Below are 17,715 nucleotides of genomic sequence, written 5' to 3' on the forward strand. Positions count from 1 at the left end.
ATGCGAGATCTCAAGCACGCGGCGGGCGCCTGGGTTGACGAACTTCCATCAGTTCTCTGGAGATTGAGGACAACTCCTAATCGGTCAACTGGTCGAACTCCATTCTTCTTGGTCTATGGAGCTAAAGCTGTTTTTCCGAGCGACTTGCTTCATAATGCACCACGAGTTGAGATCTTCTCTAAAGATGAAGCAGAACAAGCTCGGCAAGACGCAGTCGACCTCCTAGAGGAGGAACGAGAGATGGCCTTGATCCGGTCGACCATTTATCAACAAGACTTGCGTCGATTCCACGCTAGACACGTGAAGGGTCGAGCCTTTCAAGAGGGAGACTTAGTTCTTCGAGTGGATCAGCAGAAACCACACAAGCTTGCCCCAGCTTGGGAAGGTCCCTTCATTGTCACCAGAGTGCTCCACAATGGAGCATAGCACCTTTACAGTGTCAAGCATAAGAAGGACGAGCCACAGGCTTGGAACGCGGAGCTGCTCTGCCCCTTTTATACTTAAGCACTCATTCCAATAAAATGTAATAAGAAATACCTTTGTAATTTGTTCATCAAAGACAAGAGCTTTACAGCCTTCTCGTACGATTGTTGTTGTTTTTATTTACCTCTGAAATCCCCCAGTGGGTGGGCTTAGCCGCGAATCTGTTTCGCCTAAGTTCGAAAGAAAATCCTACCGAGTGATGAGCAAGCCTCTCACTCGGGGGCTTAGCCGCGAATCCGTTTCGCCTAAGTTTGAAAGAAAATCCTGCCGAGTGGTGAGCAATCCTCTCACTCGGGGGCTTAGTTGCAGTCCAGTACTCGCCTAAGTTTGTAAAATCCTACTGAGTGGTGAGCAAGCCTCTCACTCGGGGGCTTAGCTGTAGTCCAGTACTCACCTAAGTTTGTAAAATCCTACCGAGTGGTGAGGAAGCCTCTCACTCGGGGGCTTAGCTGCAGTCCAGTACTCGCCTAAGTTTGTAAAATCCTACCGAGTGGTGAGCAATCCTCCCACTCGAGGGCTTAGCTGCAGTCTAGTACTCGCCTAAGTTCGTAAAATCCTACCGAGTGGTGAGCAATCCTCCCACTCGGGGGCTTAGCTGCAGTCCAGTACTCGCCTAAGTTTGTAAAATCCTAGCGAGTGGTGAGCAATCCTCCCACTCGGGGGCTTAGCTGCAGTCTAGTACTCGCCTGAGTTTGTAAAATCCTACCGAGTGGTGAGCAATCCTCCCACTCGGGGGCTTACCTGCAGTCCAGTACTCGCCTGAGTTTGTAAAATCCTACCGAGTGGTGAGCAATCCTCCCACTCGGGGGCTTAGCTGCAGTCCAGTACTCACCTAAGTTTGTAAAATCCTACCGAGTGGTGAGCAATCCTCCCACTCGGGGGCTTAGTTGCAGTCCAGTACTCGCCCAAGTTTGTAAAATCGTACCGAGTGGTGAGCAATCCTCCCACTCGGGGGCTTAGCTGCAGTCCAGTACTCACCTAAGTTTGTAAAATCCTACCGAGTGGTGAGCAATCCTCCCACTCGAGGGCTTAGTTGCAGTCCAATACTCGCCTAAGTTTGTAAAATCCTACCGAGTGGTGAGCAATCCTCCCACTCGGGGGCTTAGCTGCAGTCCAGTACTCGCCTAAGTTTGTAAAATCCTACCGAGTGATGAGCAATCCTCCCACTCGGGGGCTTAGCTGCAGTCCAGTACTCGCCTAAGTTTGTAAAATCATTTCCCTAAGAGCTACGCCACAAATACAACGTACGCTCCATCCTTGTCCGCAAGGACGACGAAGCACAGGTCGACTGCAACCTTCTCCTCCGAGCTATGCCACAAATACAACGTACGCTCCATCCTTGTTCGCAAGGACGACGAGGCGCAGGTCGACTGCAACCTTTTCCTCTGAGCTATGCCACAAATACAACGTACGCTCCATACTTGTCTGCAAGGATGACGAAGCGCAGGTCGACTACAACCTTCTCCTCCGAGCTACGCCACAAATACAACGTACGCTCCATCCTTGTTCGCAAGGACGACGAGGCGCAGGCCGACTGCAACCTTTTCCTCCGAGCTACGCCACAAATACAACGGAGCAGATCCCAAAAGCAATCGCAAGTATAATCAAAAGCAGTTCGGATAAATCCTAAAGTTCCAAGAAACAAATCAAAAGTATTCGAACATCAAGCCCGAAGGAGTTTAATGGTTACAACAACCACTCGACATTCCGAGGAAAATTTAAGACATGTTTAAATCTCATAGTTTGTTCACTCGGTAGGAGGAGGGCTGGCGGGTTCGACGAATTCGTCCAAGTCAATTACATCTGTGATTCGAGTGGCAGCAGCGATGAAAGTCTCCATAAAGGACGGGAACTCGTGCCTTTTGGTGTTGGCGACCTTGATCGCCGCCAGCTTGTCTTCATGAGCTTCCTTGCAGTGGACTCTGACCAAGGACAACGCCACATCAGCACCACACCGAGCAGAGGACTTCTTCCATTCTTGCACTCGACCAGGAATCTCGTTGAGCCGAGCCATCAGAGATTCCAGGTCATTTTGAAGCGTCTCCCCTGGCCAGAGTGACGAGTCAATCCGTGAAACTGCCACCTTTAGGCGTGTGAGATAACTTGTGACGGTAGCGACACGGGATTCCAGTCGAAGCACGTTCATGGCAGTCTCGTCGCAAACCGGAGAAACGATAGGGTCTAGACCATTCTCGATCCTTCTGGTTTCCTCGTCAAAGTTTTGGCAGAATTCTGCAGTCAAAGAGTTAGTGAGTCGACTGGACAGGATTAACTTGCAAGCAGCAAAGCAGTCGGATTAAAAGGAATACCTTCCAGCATAAGATAGAGCTTCTTGGCAAGAGTTCTCAGATAGGCTTCCGTGTCATTTCTCTTGCGGACCGCAGACTCCAGCTTCTCATTCAGGGCAATCTTATCCTTATTTAGACGACTTACTTCTCGGTTAGACTCATTGAGACAGGACTTCAGCTTGTTCACCTCCCCTTCCAACGCTCTGACCGAAGCCAGCTTCTCGTCTGCAAGGGCAGTCTTGTCTTGAGCTTCCTTCTGTGCAGCTGCAAGGTCCAAGTCCTTCTTCTCCAGAGCCAACCTCATTTTCTCTGCAAAAGAAGCAATCGGATCAAACAAGAGATCAAAGAAATATCTTAAAAGACGATCAACGTGAACAGTCGACAGGCAGCTACCTTCCATACCAGCAGCATCATCTTTGGCTTTCTTCAACTTTTGTCGGGCCAACTCCAAGTCGAGGTTGAGTTGCCTTTGCTTCTCCTCAAACTCGGCAAACTTAGAAATGAGATAACAAGATTTCTGCAGGAGGTAAAAGACGTGTCAATCGACAAGATCAAAGGTTATTTACTTCCGAGTGAATAAACTTAAAAGTTCACTTAGACCCCAGCCGACTGCCCGCAGTCGACTGCGGTCTCGGGGACTACACCCAGCGGGTGCACTTGGCGTGCCCCCACTGATTTAGACCCAACTCGACTAGTCCGCCCGGGTCAAGTTAAAAAAAGAGAAAAGAACTATTCAGACCCCGGCCAACTGCCAGCAGTCGACCGCGGTCTCGGGGACTACACCCAGTGGGTGCACTTGACGTGCCCCCACTGGTTCAGATCTCATTCGACCGGTCTGCCCAGGTCAAGTGGAAGAAAAGAAAGAAAAAAGAACTCAGACCCCAGTCGACTGCCCGCAGTCGACTGCGATCTCGGGGACTACACCCAGTGGGTGCACTTAGCGTGCCCCCACCGGTTCAGATCCTACTCGCCTAGACCGAGTGGAAGAGCGCAAATACCAAAGACAACAAAACACCCAGTGGGTGTACAGATTCGACGCAAACAATAAGAGATTGTATGGAAGAAAATATTTCAGGTAGTATATCCTAATAGAACAAGGTCAGTCGAAAGTTTACTTACCTGGACATTGGCCCGGAGAGCAGCGCTGGTGTCATAAGCAACCTGGCTATTCTCGTGCACCGTCTTCATCTGCTCCATCATCACGTTAGCCTCACCGATGGCTTCCACAGCCGCGTCCGACTGGTTTTCCGGAACATGGTAGTTGGTGAAGAAGGGGCAGACGACCCAGGTGCGGCAGCTTGGAGCTCCGAAGCGTGAGGTTGGATGACTGAAGGGAACACCGGTACAATCGACGGTGCAGGGCGCTGACTCGATAATGGTACAGCGAAAGTTACAGAGGCCCCGCCTGCGTCTTCAGATTGACGGGCGGTTGGTGTTGTCGTCGGTCCCTGCTGAGACGTCTTGCCAGCTGCTACCTTTTTGTTTTTTCTAGGCCTAGGGGCCACATCTTCATCATCATCTGGAAGATCGATGACGTTGGGTGGAGCTGCAGAGAAATCAGTCGACCCCAAGTGAATCGCTAGAATTTAATCCCCAAGTAATCAAGAACAAGATCATAAGAGTTTTTACCTGGGTTGGAGGTAACTGCGTCCTTCATCTCCTCATCTCGATATTGGTAAGAGGAAGTTCCAGATGTAGCAGCACTGCAAATGTCAACATTCAGTCGATTATGTTCTGTTGCTCGAGTCGACCAAAAGAACGGAACAGATGATTACTCGGAGATGGTGGGGACGGTCACTTTGATTCTGGGCAAAGCCTTCGGTGGTTTAGAGGAGGTGGCTTTCGATGCTTTGGGCGCAGGAGGCGGCACAGTCTTGAGCTGTTTAGATACCTTCTCAGTTGGCGCTGGGGAAGACGTCTGAGGGCGCTTCGAAGAATGCCCAGTCGGTGCGGCCGCCAGGACCGGGGCACTCGCCGGGTCTTGAACATGCTTGGACTTCCTCTCTCTGCGAGGAGGCGAGTCGACCTCTTCGTCATCACTTGATTCGTCGCTCTCCTCGTCCTCCTATGCATCTGAGTGCCACTCGCCACTCTCGCCCCCACTCGCCCCTTCCTCAACGTCTTGCTCCTGCACTCCATTGGACATCGAGTACATATCAATGAGAGCCTGAAAAGACAATGAACAAAAGAAATACAGTCGACCATCAACAAGGTGTTACACAGTGAATCGAGAAGATACTTGACAATGCAGAATCATACCTGTTCCGGCTGGCGCAAATGGTCGAATGGAATCACCCTTCTAGACCCCCGGGGATTATCTTTGTTGCCGGTGATTCCTCTCAGCCACTTCTCCACCGAGTCTTCACTAACGTCCTCCGGGTGGATCCGAGTGGAGTCCTCGAGTCCCGAGTACATCCACATCGGATGGTCACGGGCTTGGAGTGGTTGGATGCGTCGACTAAGGAAGACCTCCAGCAGGTCCATTCCAGTCACCCCGTCGCGGACAAGTTGGACGACCCACTTAACCAACGCCTTCACCTGCGCCTTCTCTTCCGGGACCACCCTCAAGGAGGAGGGCTTCTCCACTCGACCCAAGGAAAAGGGGGGAAGTCGAGTCGACTGACCCGGGGTCGGCTGGTCCTTACAGTAAAACTAGGTCGACTGCCAGCCCCGGACCGAGTCGGGAAGGATCATAGCTGGGAAGGTGCTCTTGTTCCTCATTTGGATTCCAAGGCCCCCGCACATCTGGATCACGTGCGTCCTCTCGTCACTCGGGTTGGCCTTCTTGACCGACTGGGAGCGGCAGGTGAATATGTGCTTGAAGAGACCCCAGTGCGGTCGACAACCCAAGAAATTTTCGCACATTGACACAAATGCAGCAAGATACACTATGGTGTTTGGAGTGAAGTGGTGGAGTTGAGCCCTGAAGAAGTTCAAAAAACCACAAAAGAAAGGATGGGGAGGCAAAGAGAACCCGCGGTCGACATGAGTGGCGAGGAGAACGCACTCACCCTCCAGCGGCTGCGGCTCAGTCTCGTTCCCCGGGAGCCGCGCCGATTCGTGGGGGATCAATCCCCCCTCAACCAGGTCGTCGAGGTCGTCGAGCGAATCCAATCGCCATGGATCCAGCCCGGCGGCAGGCCGGACCTTGACGAGGATCCGCCCCGGCTGGTCCTCTTTCCTTTCGCCTTCGCGGTCACCTTCTTCACGCGCTCCAACACCACCGTCTTCTCCTTTCCCATGGCGGCGGATCGAGTCCGAGCGAGGCTACGACGCCGAGAGCGGAAGCGGGCGTAGTGGAGAAATCTGAGGAAGAAGAAAGAGAATGAGGGTGCACTGTTCAAAAGCCCGGTCCGGTGCCTTTTATAAGGTCACTTCTGAGTGACTGACTTGTAGGCCCGGACAATCTTATCAAATCCCACAACAGTCGCGCGCGCGATACGTGGAGAAAAAGGTGGCGCAGGAATCGAGGCGACCTGCCTAATCCGTCCCGATTACCATGGCCTCGCCTGGTCGGTGCGATTCCCAAAATTCGAATCCTGCAAAATCCGCGGATAGCAGAACAACTTGTCAAACGGAAGACATCCTCCGCATCATCATTCGGAACTCTTCCGTAAAAGTTCACTCGACAAAAACTAAGAATGGACCAAGGCGACTGAAAAAGAAGTTAGTGTCATCTCCTCAGTTCATTGATCTAGAGCAAGATATACTCATATCATGAAAAATGAGTCGGAAGTGTTCTCAACTCCTTCCTCACTCAAACCCTGATCCATTCCGGGGCTAATGACGAAGCTATGTACCTGTGGTAGGGTCATGGATCTGTTCAAGATACCCTCCCCAAGGACATCCCTAAAGGTACCAGGAGCATTCGAAGAAAAATCATCATCCACTCGACCATGAAGTTATGTTCCACTCGACAATCCTGAAGACACTCGACCGTATAGATAATCACTCGACTACCAGAAGATCTAGAGCCTCTCCACTCTACAACGGTCGGGAATTAAGTCATAGCTTTAATGGTCATTATGTATCTTTATTGCAGGCATTACCAGTAACGTCTCCATCTTTATGTACCTTAAACCCCTTTGTAACTGAGGGCAGGAGGGGTCTGACGAACTCTATATAAGCCACCCCCTCCTCAGGGACAAGGGTTCTCACTTTCTATAACACACACGCATATAATCCAGTCGACTGCCTCCGGGCTCTGAGAGGTAGGGCTGTTACTTCCTCCGAGAAGGGCCTGAACTCGTAAAACTCCCGAGTACAACTCCTCCATATCTAAGATCTTGCCTCTACATTCCTACCCCCCATTCTACTATCAGACTTAGAACCACGACAATGGGAAAGGAACATATCTAAGAATTTTTCAATTGTGTGGGAAATCTAAGTCTTGATGATGCTCCTATACTTAGAACTACTAGATGTTATGTGGATGCTATTTCAGCACTAGTTCTGAAACTTGAAAGTAAATTTATCCGTACCCATCCTACATTGCAAAGATTGTTTTTTTATCTCCCCGTTATAAAGAATCCTAAGGCTAAAAAGTTGGCCACTCTCATTCTTATGAATGAGTTTGACTATATCATACGGGAAGCTAGGGAAATCTTTGATTTTTACGGTATGAATCATGAAAAGCGAGTAACAGATGAAATTCTTTACAATAGTGATTACCCGTTAAGACATTTGCTTGGGGATAATAAAATCTTTGATGAGAATCTTGAAAAGGAAGTCCCCATTCTACATGTAATTCAACAAGTTTTTAATAATGTTAATCAATATTACTCTTGGATTGTTGCCGGAAATCAACGCGGTTATGATAATGGGCAACTTAATATTGCTAGAGTTTCTATGGATAATATGTTTTATGTTGTTTTCACAAAACCCCATGATGAAAACACCTCTAAGGGAATTAAGAACAAAGATGACAAAACTTAGATCCTTGCTTTATGCCTAGCTAAGGGCGTAAAACTATAGCGCTTGTCGGGAGGCAACCCAATAAATAAAATTTATTTTTGCTTTTTGCTTTCTGTTCTTGAGTGATAGAACAATTACGCTATTGTTATGATTGTGTTTTTATGTTTTAGTTAGTGTCTGTGCCAAGTAAAGCCTTTAGGATCTTCTTGGATGATAGTTGTTTGATCTTGCTGAAAAACAGAAACTTTTGTGCTCACAAAAACAATTCTCAGTTCTAACCAGAGAGCAATAAAATACCAATTCTTTTTACAGAAGATTAATATACAAATTGCCCGGGTCGTCCTAATTATTTTGAGTTTTGGGTATTACAGAAGTATTCGAAATATCCAGATTGCTACAGACTGTTCTGTTTTTGATAGATTATGTTTTCTTTGCGTTGTGTGCTTGTTTTGATGATTCTATGGTTTTCTTTGATGAGTTTTTGCCATAGAAGAAGGAATATAGTAGATATAATGCAAGAACAAAAATATGAATTGTTTTGCTGAGTTTTGTGTGATTGAAGTTTTCAAGTTTTGGGTTATCTTACGATGGATGAAGGAATAAGGAGTAAGAAGAGCCTAAGCTTGGGGATCCCCCGGCATCCCAAGATATTATCCAAAGAGAGCAAGCAACTAAGCTTGTGGATGCCCCGAGTGGCATCCCCTCTTTCTTCTAACAACCATCGGTATTTTACTCGAAGCTATATTTTTATTCGTCACATACTATGTGTTTTGCTTGGAGCGTCTTGTATGATATGAGTCTTTGCTTGTTTTATTTTGTGTTTGAAGTCTTGATTCCTTTTTGGATACACCTATTTGAGAGAGCCAAAATTATGCCATGACTTGTTAGAATTGCTCTCTATGCTTCACTTAAAATTTTTATGAGTATGGATTTGCTCTAGTGCTTCACTTATATCTTTTTGAGCACGGTGTGCTTTAGTATTTTTGAAGAAATTCTCTCTTGCTTCACTTAAATTAATTTGAGAGAAAGAAATATTATGCTCATGATCTTCACTTATATTTTTTTGAGCTTATCAAAAGCAACACATGAAAATTAGTCCCAAAGTGATATATATCCAAGAAGGATATAATAAGAACTTTCATGAACATCATTGGAAAAAATAAACTTGATTCTTAGTAATAGTTTTGAGATATTATGATGTGATATGTGAGTCATCTTGATGAGTAATTATGCTTTAGTAAGAATATTGGTGTTAAGGTTTGTCATTCCCTATGCAAGCACGAGAGTCAATAGTCATGCAATGAAATTATATCCAACTTGTGGGGCATTATTCAGTGTTAATTATGAAGGAAATATGCCCTAGAGGCAATAATAAAGTTGTTATTTATATTTCCTTATATCATGATAAATGTTTATTATTCATGCTAGAATTGTATTAACCGGAAACTTAGTACATGTGTGAATACATAGATGATGACCCACAAGTATAGGGGATCTATCCTAGTCCTTTCGATAAGTAAGAGTGTCGAACCCAACGAGGAGCAGAAGGAAATGATAAGCGGTTTCCAGCAAGGTATTCTCTGCAAGTACTGAAATAAGTGGTAACAGATAGTTTTGTGATAAGATAATTTGTAACGAGTGTGGGTGTCAAAACCGGCGGATCTCGGGTAGGGGGTCCCGAACTGTGCGTCTAGGCCGGATGGTAACAGGAGGCAGGGGACACGATGTTTTACCCAGGTTCGGGCCCTCTTGATGGAGGTAAAACCCTACGTCCTGCTTGATTAATATTGATGATATGGGTAGTACAAGAGTAGATCTACCACAAGATCGGAGAGGCTAAACCCTAGAAGCTAGCCTATGGTATGATTGTATGTTATGGTTGTTGTCCTACGGACTAAAACCCTTCGGTTTATATAGACATCGGAGATGGTTAGGGTTTCATATGGTCGGTTACAAAGGAGGAGATATCCATATCTATTGCCTAGCTTGCCTTCCACGCCAAGTAGAGTCCCATCCGGACACGAGACTAAGTCTTCAATCTTGTATCTTCATAGTCTAACAGTCCGGCCAATGGAGATATTCCAGCTGTCCGGAGACCCCCTAATCCAGGACTCCCTCAGTAGCCCCTGAACCAGGCTTCAATGACGATGAGTCCAGCGCACTGTATTGTCTTCGGCATTGCAAGGCGGGTTCCTTCTCTGAATACATCATAGAAGAATTTGAATACGAGGATAGTGTCCGACCCTACAAAATAAGTTCCACATACCGCCGTAGAGGGAATAATATTTTCGCAAATCCAATTTGCTGACTTGTTTTGGCAGCATGACGTTATGTCATGGCCCGGCGATTATTCGAACCGTTTTTCTTCAACCAGCTCCACACATAACGCGAGGCGATTTCTTGACACGTCTTGTCAAAGCAGAGATTGTGTTCCCCCAATTACGGGATTCTCATTAATGTGGTCGTGGGTAACCCAACTGTGTCTAGGACTCCTAGATTATAGGCAAGTCCTAAACGGCTACAGAGAGGATGCTTGATATTCACCCTCTTTCTAAAGGGACAAGGTTTTCGCTTTTTCCCTCAATCGAACCCTTCCCCCGCCTCGAGTTCTAACACCCAAAGCCCAGGTTAGGTGCTCCGGATCTTCAATCATGTCCGGATCCAGCCTTCAAGGCCGATGGATGCCCTCCTCCATTACGGAAGAGGACATTAAGAAGTTCAGGGAGGCCAGATACCTGACCGCCGAGGTTTCGCATCGGCTGCATGCTCGAGGGCAGGTCGTCCCTACTCCTAAACCCAATGAGAACGTCGTGTTCGTCTCCCACTTCCTCCGAGGCCTAGGCCTCACTCTGGATCCCTTCGTCTGGGGTTTGATGTTCTATTACGGGCTAGATTTCCACGATCTAGCTCCGGACTCCTTTCTCCACATCTCGACATTTATTGTCGTGTGTGAGGCCTTCCTCCGCATTACCCCTCACTTCAGCCTGTGGCTCAAGACCTTCGAAGTGAAGCCGAAGATGATCGAGGGGCAACATGCAGCATGCGGAGGTGCATCAATAGGCAAGATGGCAGGAGCTCCATGGCCGAAAGGTTCCTTTCCAGAGGTGTCCGAATTATGGCAACGAGAGTGGTTTTACGTCACGGCTCCCAGAAGTGCCAAGTGGGCGGCTGCCCCCACTTTCCGCTCGGGCCCCCCACCACAACTGATGTCATGGATTAGTGGGGTCTGAGCTGGGGTCCAGCCAAGGACGTGCCTATACTGCAAAGCCGCATTTGAGATCTCTTCGAGGGAGATTTTAATTTGGTTCTGGTAATACAAGTTATGCTGGTTCGTCAAGTCCAGCCTTGCAAACGCCGGCCCCTTCGCTTGTGGGAGTTCAACCCAGAGGGACCATGTGACATTCAAAGTTTCCTCGGCCTGACGCACGAGGAGATGTACAAGTCATTCTTCGGACCTCAAGTAGAGTGTCCGGATATTACCAAGGATGTGGGCCTGAGCAGTAACCGCGCCGCCGAACAGGTAAGAAATCCTCTGGCCGAACACACTATCTTTTATGAAGTTATTTCTGAGAGTTTGCTTTTTGACCAAGACTGGCTAACAAAGGCGAAGATGATTCGGTGTTTGGCCCCCTCCCTGAGGGGTTGGAAAATCCGGTATTGGAAAAGATGCTCGAGGTCGCACCTTGCCCGGAGCCCTCGAAGGAAGATACGGGGGGGGGGGATAATACGGGCGGACGCAGGCCCCCATCGATGCCAGTTCCAACCGAGGGAATGAGCGTCTCCATGAAGGAGGATAACCGGGGGAGGAAAAGGACTGCTTCCGAGGATCCGGAAGCCGAAGCCTCCAAACGGGAGAAGAAGTCTCCCACAGAGGGTCCTGCCTTAGGGGGTGCTTTTGCCGCACAAAGTCCGCGGGGGGATCATCCCTCCAACGAGTCGTAAGTGATCCAAAATACTTTAATAGTAGAGGTATGCTATCTTTTTTCTAAGAAAATAACCACCGCATATACCTTGCAGTTCGGGCCTTAGCCCCTCTTAGCTGAGCTCGTCTTCGGGGGATCTTCTTCCAGAGATGATGGAGAGCGAAACGCCTCCCCCGGACTCCTCCGCTTAAGAAGCGGGCGACCCCGAAGTGTCGTCACGGAGGGCCTCTCCGGATCCGGTGAGGCCAGAAGATAATTCCATAGACCCCCGAAGTCCCCAGCGTCCGGCTCCCGAAGAGAGCAAACAAAAGAGTCCGACACCGTCTGGTATGCGGTCGGACGTTCTGAGGGAGCTGGTGGGGCGAGCGGCCATCTCATAAGAACACCGTACTCTGATGGGTACGGTGATGGAGAGAATTTCGTCCGCTGAAAGCGGATTACATGAAGCCTTTATGAGTCTACTGACAGGCTTTGAGGTACGTGAGATAATATGTGATAGTACTCCACATGTTAGGTGTGCCCTGTGTAGATAGTAGCCCCTGAGACTATGGTTGTCGTCGAGAACGGTGGCAAACAGAGGATCATAGTCCCAGGCAATAACCAGACTGCCCCTATGTGCAGGTGGTGGAAGCTCCGGTGGCTAGCCGGACTAGTGAGTTTGCCAAATTAAAACGGCAACTGGATGCGGCAGACGCCGACATCGAACTTGTTAACAAGAGGCTTGACGAGGCACAGGGTAAGTGTTATTATCTGGTGAACGCCACATAGTAAGAGCAGCATGATGCCAGTATCTTTAATATGTTGTGACTGCAGATGGAGCTGCCACCGTGGAAACCTTGCGGGCAGAACTTGCCCGAGCCAAGGAACAAGCGAGGTTAGTAATGCTGCTACTTTGAAGGCGGCCGAAGAGTTGAAAGCCGGGAAGGCCGCACATTGCGAGAGCCAAGAGAAGGTGGCCAAGATGGCCGTAGAATTAAAAGACACTGCCGACCGTTGTCGGGTCCTTGAAAAAGAAAACCGAGCGAAGGCAACGGACCTTGAGAAGGCCACGATGGCGGACAAAGACACCCGTTCTGCTATGAGAGCGAAGAAGGAGGAGTTGCGGGAAGCCAGGGATATTGCGGCTGGGAAGCCCTTCATGTTATGGAGGAAGTTCGGAGATCCACGGTATGCCCCTCTGGATCAGCTGTGGAGTTCGGCAGATGCGTATATGGATTTGGCGGCGAGCGCTGCCGATGCGGCCAAGTACCTCCAAGGTCAAACAGATCGTGAAGTGGACAAGTTGTTCTGGTCGCAATTCAACGTTCCAGAGCGTCCGCTTTCATTGACTGACCAGCTAGCCGAATGGGCCGAACTGAATAGGTTGTCTGAACTCGCCATGAGGTCTGTTGTGGATCAGCTATGGCCGGAAAAGCCAAAGCCAAACAACTATTTCAGCTTAGTGCAACAGTTCCTTTGTGCGGTGTCGTGCATTAATGCGATGAAGAGGTCGGCGTGCATAGAAGGCTCGTGGATGGCCCTTGCCCGTGTTAAAGCATACTGGGCGGAGATGGACGCTACCACTGTTGCGGCGCAAGGTTCGGCCATAGGCCGAGTGGCTGCCGAGCACTATTTCGAGGAGGTTCTCGAGGGTGCTCGTTTGATAGAGGCCCAGTGCTCGAAGAATATTATGTTTGAGTGATATGTATTCTCATTGTAAGCACAATGCTTTTATGAAATTTTATAAGGCTATGTTTATACTTTTGCCTGAAAGTAGTATGATGCCTCCTGTGCGGCCGTTTATGTATACATGTGTATAACCTGAAAGATTGCAGCCGTTGGCTTCAACCCCCACGCAAATAATGTGGAGGTGCTCGCGAAAAATGCGTGTTCACACTTAACCCAACGTCTTGGTCCTATTAAGGAGGTGATAGCGTAGCGAACGAGGCAACCGGACTATAATGCTTTAACACTTTCACTTAGCCATAGGAGTTTGACAGTGGGGCTACTAGATAGCCCCTAGTGGCTCCGCACTCTCCCGATCTCGGGGTGCATACATGCCTGGCCGGAAAACGGCCCTTCGTTAAGGCGGAGGAATTCTAACATTCCGATAGGTCATCGAGTGGTTGACCAGTCTCATGCTATATCATGACAGTCAATTTTCGGCTTTCTCTACTGAGGTGCTCATCCGGATGAACCAGGGCACAATCGCAGTAGTTCTCCTGGTGCTACCTTAGCCGATAAAGCGGAACGTAAGGCACCAAAACACAGGAGCCGGGCAAACCCAACATTTGACCAAAGACAATGATTCGGAGCTGATGCATATAAGTCCAAACTCGCGACGCCGAACACTCCCTAAGGTATTCGGTCTTTATGGTATAAACCGGGCCTAAATAGTGCCCTTTGTAAGAAGCCCCTTGTGTCCAGGTACGTGCATTGTTCTGACGTGGCCACATGCCAAGATGTCAGCATCCTTCTCAATTGTGCTGAGAATTTGGTGGACGTGTATCAACAAGAGACAGTAAAAAAGGTTTACGCAGGGTCTTAATCTAAAAAGAATCCTTGGAACGGGTCCCTGCTGCACGTCTGCGCCTGTGTCTCCGTTGTGCTGTATCCTGGACAGGTGTAGCACGATGGTCATCTGTAAAAGAGAGGATTTTAGGTGAAAAAGTTGTCGTGCAGAGAGATAGTTTTTAAAGAAACCATGTATAATTCAAGATGAGTAAAAAATTTCACTTGTCTGTGCGCGTTGAGCCCCTTGTAATTGTAATAGGGGTGTGACCGGTATGAATTACATATAGTTGCGCCGGACTCGTCTAACCGTGTCCGTGGTCTTGACGACCTGTTAAATGCTTTAGTTGGTGAGGCCATTTTTAGTGTGCGGCTGCCAAGGCAGCCGCACTCTCTTCGGCGCCCAAAGATCGCTTAATACTTCCGTTCACTGTAATGATGCCACGTGGGCCGGGCATCTTGAGTGTGAGGGAAGCGTAGTGTGGTATTGCATTAAAGCGAGCGAAAGCTTCGCGTCCGAGTAGTGCTTGATAGCCACTTTGGAACGGAGCGATGTGGAAGGTTAAATGTTCGCTACGGAAGTTGTCGGGGAAGCTGAATATAACCTTTAGTAGCAGGGAGCCCGTGCAATGAGCCCCTGGGCCTGGCGTTACTCCTTTAAAGGTAGTATTGCTATGGCAAATTTTCGTTGGGTCTATCCCCATTTCGCGGATTGTATTCTGGTATATCAGGTTTAGACTGCTGCCACCGTCCATCAGGACTCGTGTGAAGTGGTATCCATCAATTATTGGGTCTAATACCAGGGCAGCCCATCCTGCACGCCGGATACTCGCTGAGTAATCATGATGGTCGAAAGTGATCGGTTGAGACGACCAGTGGCAGGACTCCGCGGTGATAGGCCCTTGGGCATATTTTTTTGGGAGTGCCATTTTGTTTCTTCCCTTGATCGCGTGTAACACGTTTACTGTTTTGACTTCTGGTGGAAATTTCTTTTGTTCCCCAGTGTCTTGCTTGAGAGGCTCATCCTCGTCTTCGCTTGGTGTATCCTCTCCCTTGTGTACGGCGTTGAGCTTGCCGGACTGCTTGAAGACCCAACATTCTCTGTGGGTATGATTAGCGGGTTTACCAGGGGTGCTATGGATCTGACATATTTGGTCCAGAATTTTGTTTAGGCTGGACAGTTCGTCTCTAGCGCCTTCAGAGGGCGGCTTTTGCTGACCTGGCCGAGAGCTTTTGAATCCGGCGTTTACTGTCGTGCTCTTCGTGTTGTCTTCTTTATTTCGGCGTTTGTTATTGCTGTTGCGCCGTGATTTCCCATTTCCATCTCTAACTTCGGATGTACTAGGGTCGCTGGTGCTGCATCTGGCTAGCCAGCTATCCTCACCCGCGCAAAAGCGGGTCATGAGGCTTGTTAATGCTGCCATTGTTCTCGGCTTTTCTTGGCCGAGGTGTCTGGCAAGCCATTCGTCACGGACGCTATGCTTAAAAGCTGCCAAGGCTTCGGCGTCCAGACAGTCGACAATTTGGTTCTTTTTAGTAAGAAACCTGTTCCAAAGCTTTTGGGCGGATTCTCTGGGCTGTTGAGTTATATGACTCAAATCATCCGCGTCCCGAGGTTGGACATAAGTCCCTTGAAAATTTGCTCGAAAGGCGTCTTCGAGCTCTTCCCAACTTCCAATGGAGCTTTCGGGGAGGCTCTGAAGCCAGTGCTGAGCTGGCCCTTTGAGTTTCAGGGGTAAATACTTAATGGCGTGGAGATCATCTCCCCGAGCCATGTGGATATGGAGGATATAGTCCTCAATCCAGACCCCAGGGTCTGTTGTTCCATCGTATGCCTCTATGTTTACGGGTTTGAATCCCTCTGGAAATTCATGGTCCAGCACCTCATCGGTGAAACATAGGGGGTGTGCTGCACCCCTATATCTGGGTGTACCGCGTTGTTCAGATGTTTGTTGTGTTGCATCGTATGCTGGAGGATGCTTGCGTGGTCCATAGATGGATCTGGTTTCGCCCTCCTTTTGATGCGAGCCCTCGCGTAGACCGCGTATTGGCTTATGTGCGGCGTTGCTTGCCGCTTTATGTTGGTCGTGAGGTCGTCTATCCGGCCAGATGGCTGTTTTAATTTTTGGTTGTGGGGGGTCTGAGGCCTCCTCATCGAATTCGGGTAGCAACTTCCGCTTTGGGTAGCTCTTGGTGGGGCGATTGCCGCCGTACTTCGCTGCTGTGTTGAGTACTTTACTCCATCTGATTTGGAGTGTGTCCTGCACAGCCTTGAGCCTTTGCTTCTGCTTTTTTAGACTCCTCGCGGTGGCAACAAGCCTTTGGCGGGCATTCTGCTGCTCCGGGTGCCTGTCCGGCGTTATGTCATTCGGACTATTATCTTTGACAGAATTGGTTTTTTTCGGTTTGATTCTCCGTGTTGCCGTGGTTCGGCAATGGCTCGCCCTACTCTAACGCTGGGTCTGTATGATCGTTGTTTCTACCGAGGCGGGATTTGGGGCGGTGCTTACGCCGCCGCTTTGACTGCTTCTCGAGGGGACAAGCCTTCGTAGCGTCCTTCCGTTCCTCGTCGTCGTCTTCTTTTGGTGTGTCCACCATGTATACGTTATATGATGAGGTGGCTTTCCAGTGCCCTATAGGCGCTAGTTTATATTCGTCTCCTACATCGTCGTCCATACCGTCGATGTCTTCGGAGTCGAAGTCGAGCATGTCGGTTAAATCATCGACAGTGGCTACGAAGTGGGTGGTGGGTGGGCGTCAAATTTCTTTGTCGTCCGCATCCCAATCCTATTGGCCATAATCCGGCCAGGGCTCTCCTGACAAAGAGAGAGACCTTAGTGAATTTAGAATGTCGCGGAGGGGCGAGTGCTGAAAGATATCCGCGGCGGTGAATTCCATGATCGGCGCCCAATCGGATTCGATTGGCCGGGGCGCGAGTGGTTCGGAGTCCGGAAAAGAGTCCGGCACCTTGGAGTCACGGGCTTCGCGGAGGATTAGGCTGGTGTTCGGCTCGATCACCATTGAGACTGCAGCCCCTGAGGCGGTGTCTAGCCATCCGTCCTCGATTGGCGCAGTTGGCTCCGAGCTAAGGATCGAAGCTGATGCGGGCGCGGCCTCTGGGTACTGTTCGGCGGCAGAGCTAGGTCATACCCATCGTGACAGTGCGGCGCGCCCGGCTGTGGCTCGAATCCGTCGAAGATCAAGTCTCCGCGGATGTTGGCCGTGTAGTTCAAACTTCCAAATCTGACCTGATGGCCAGGGGCATAGCTTTCAATCTGCTCCAGATGGCCAAGTGAATTAGCCCGCAGTGCAAAGCCGCCGAATACGAAGATCTGTCCGGGGAGAAAAGTCTCACCCTGGACCACATCGCTATCGATGATAGTAGGAGCCATCAAGCCTAACGGCGACGACAAAGAGGAACTCTCAATGAAAGCACCAATGTCGGTGTCAAAACCGGCGGATCTCGGGTAGGGGGTCCCGAACTATGCGTCTAGGCCGGATGGTAACAGGAGGCAGGGAACACGATGTTTTACCCAGGTTCGGGCCCTCCTGATGGAGGTAAAACCCTATGTCCTGCTTGATTAATATTGATGATAAGGGTAGTACAAGAGTAGATC

This window comes from Triticum aestivum, chromosome 4A (assembly GCF_018294505.1).
Source record: "Triticum aestivum cultivar Chinese Spring chromosome 4A, IWGSC CS RefSeq v2.1, whole genome shotgun sequence".
NCBI classification, from domain to species: domain Eukaryota; kingdom Viridiplantae; phylum Streptophyta; class Magnoliopsida; order Poales; family Poaceae; genus Triticum; species Triticum aestivum.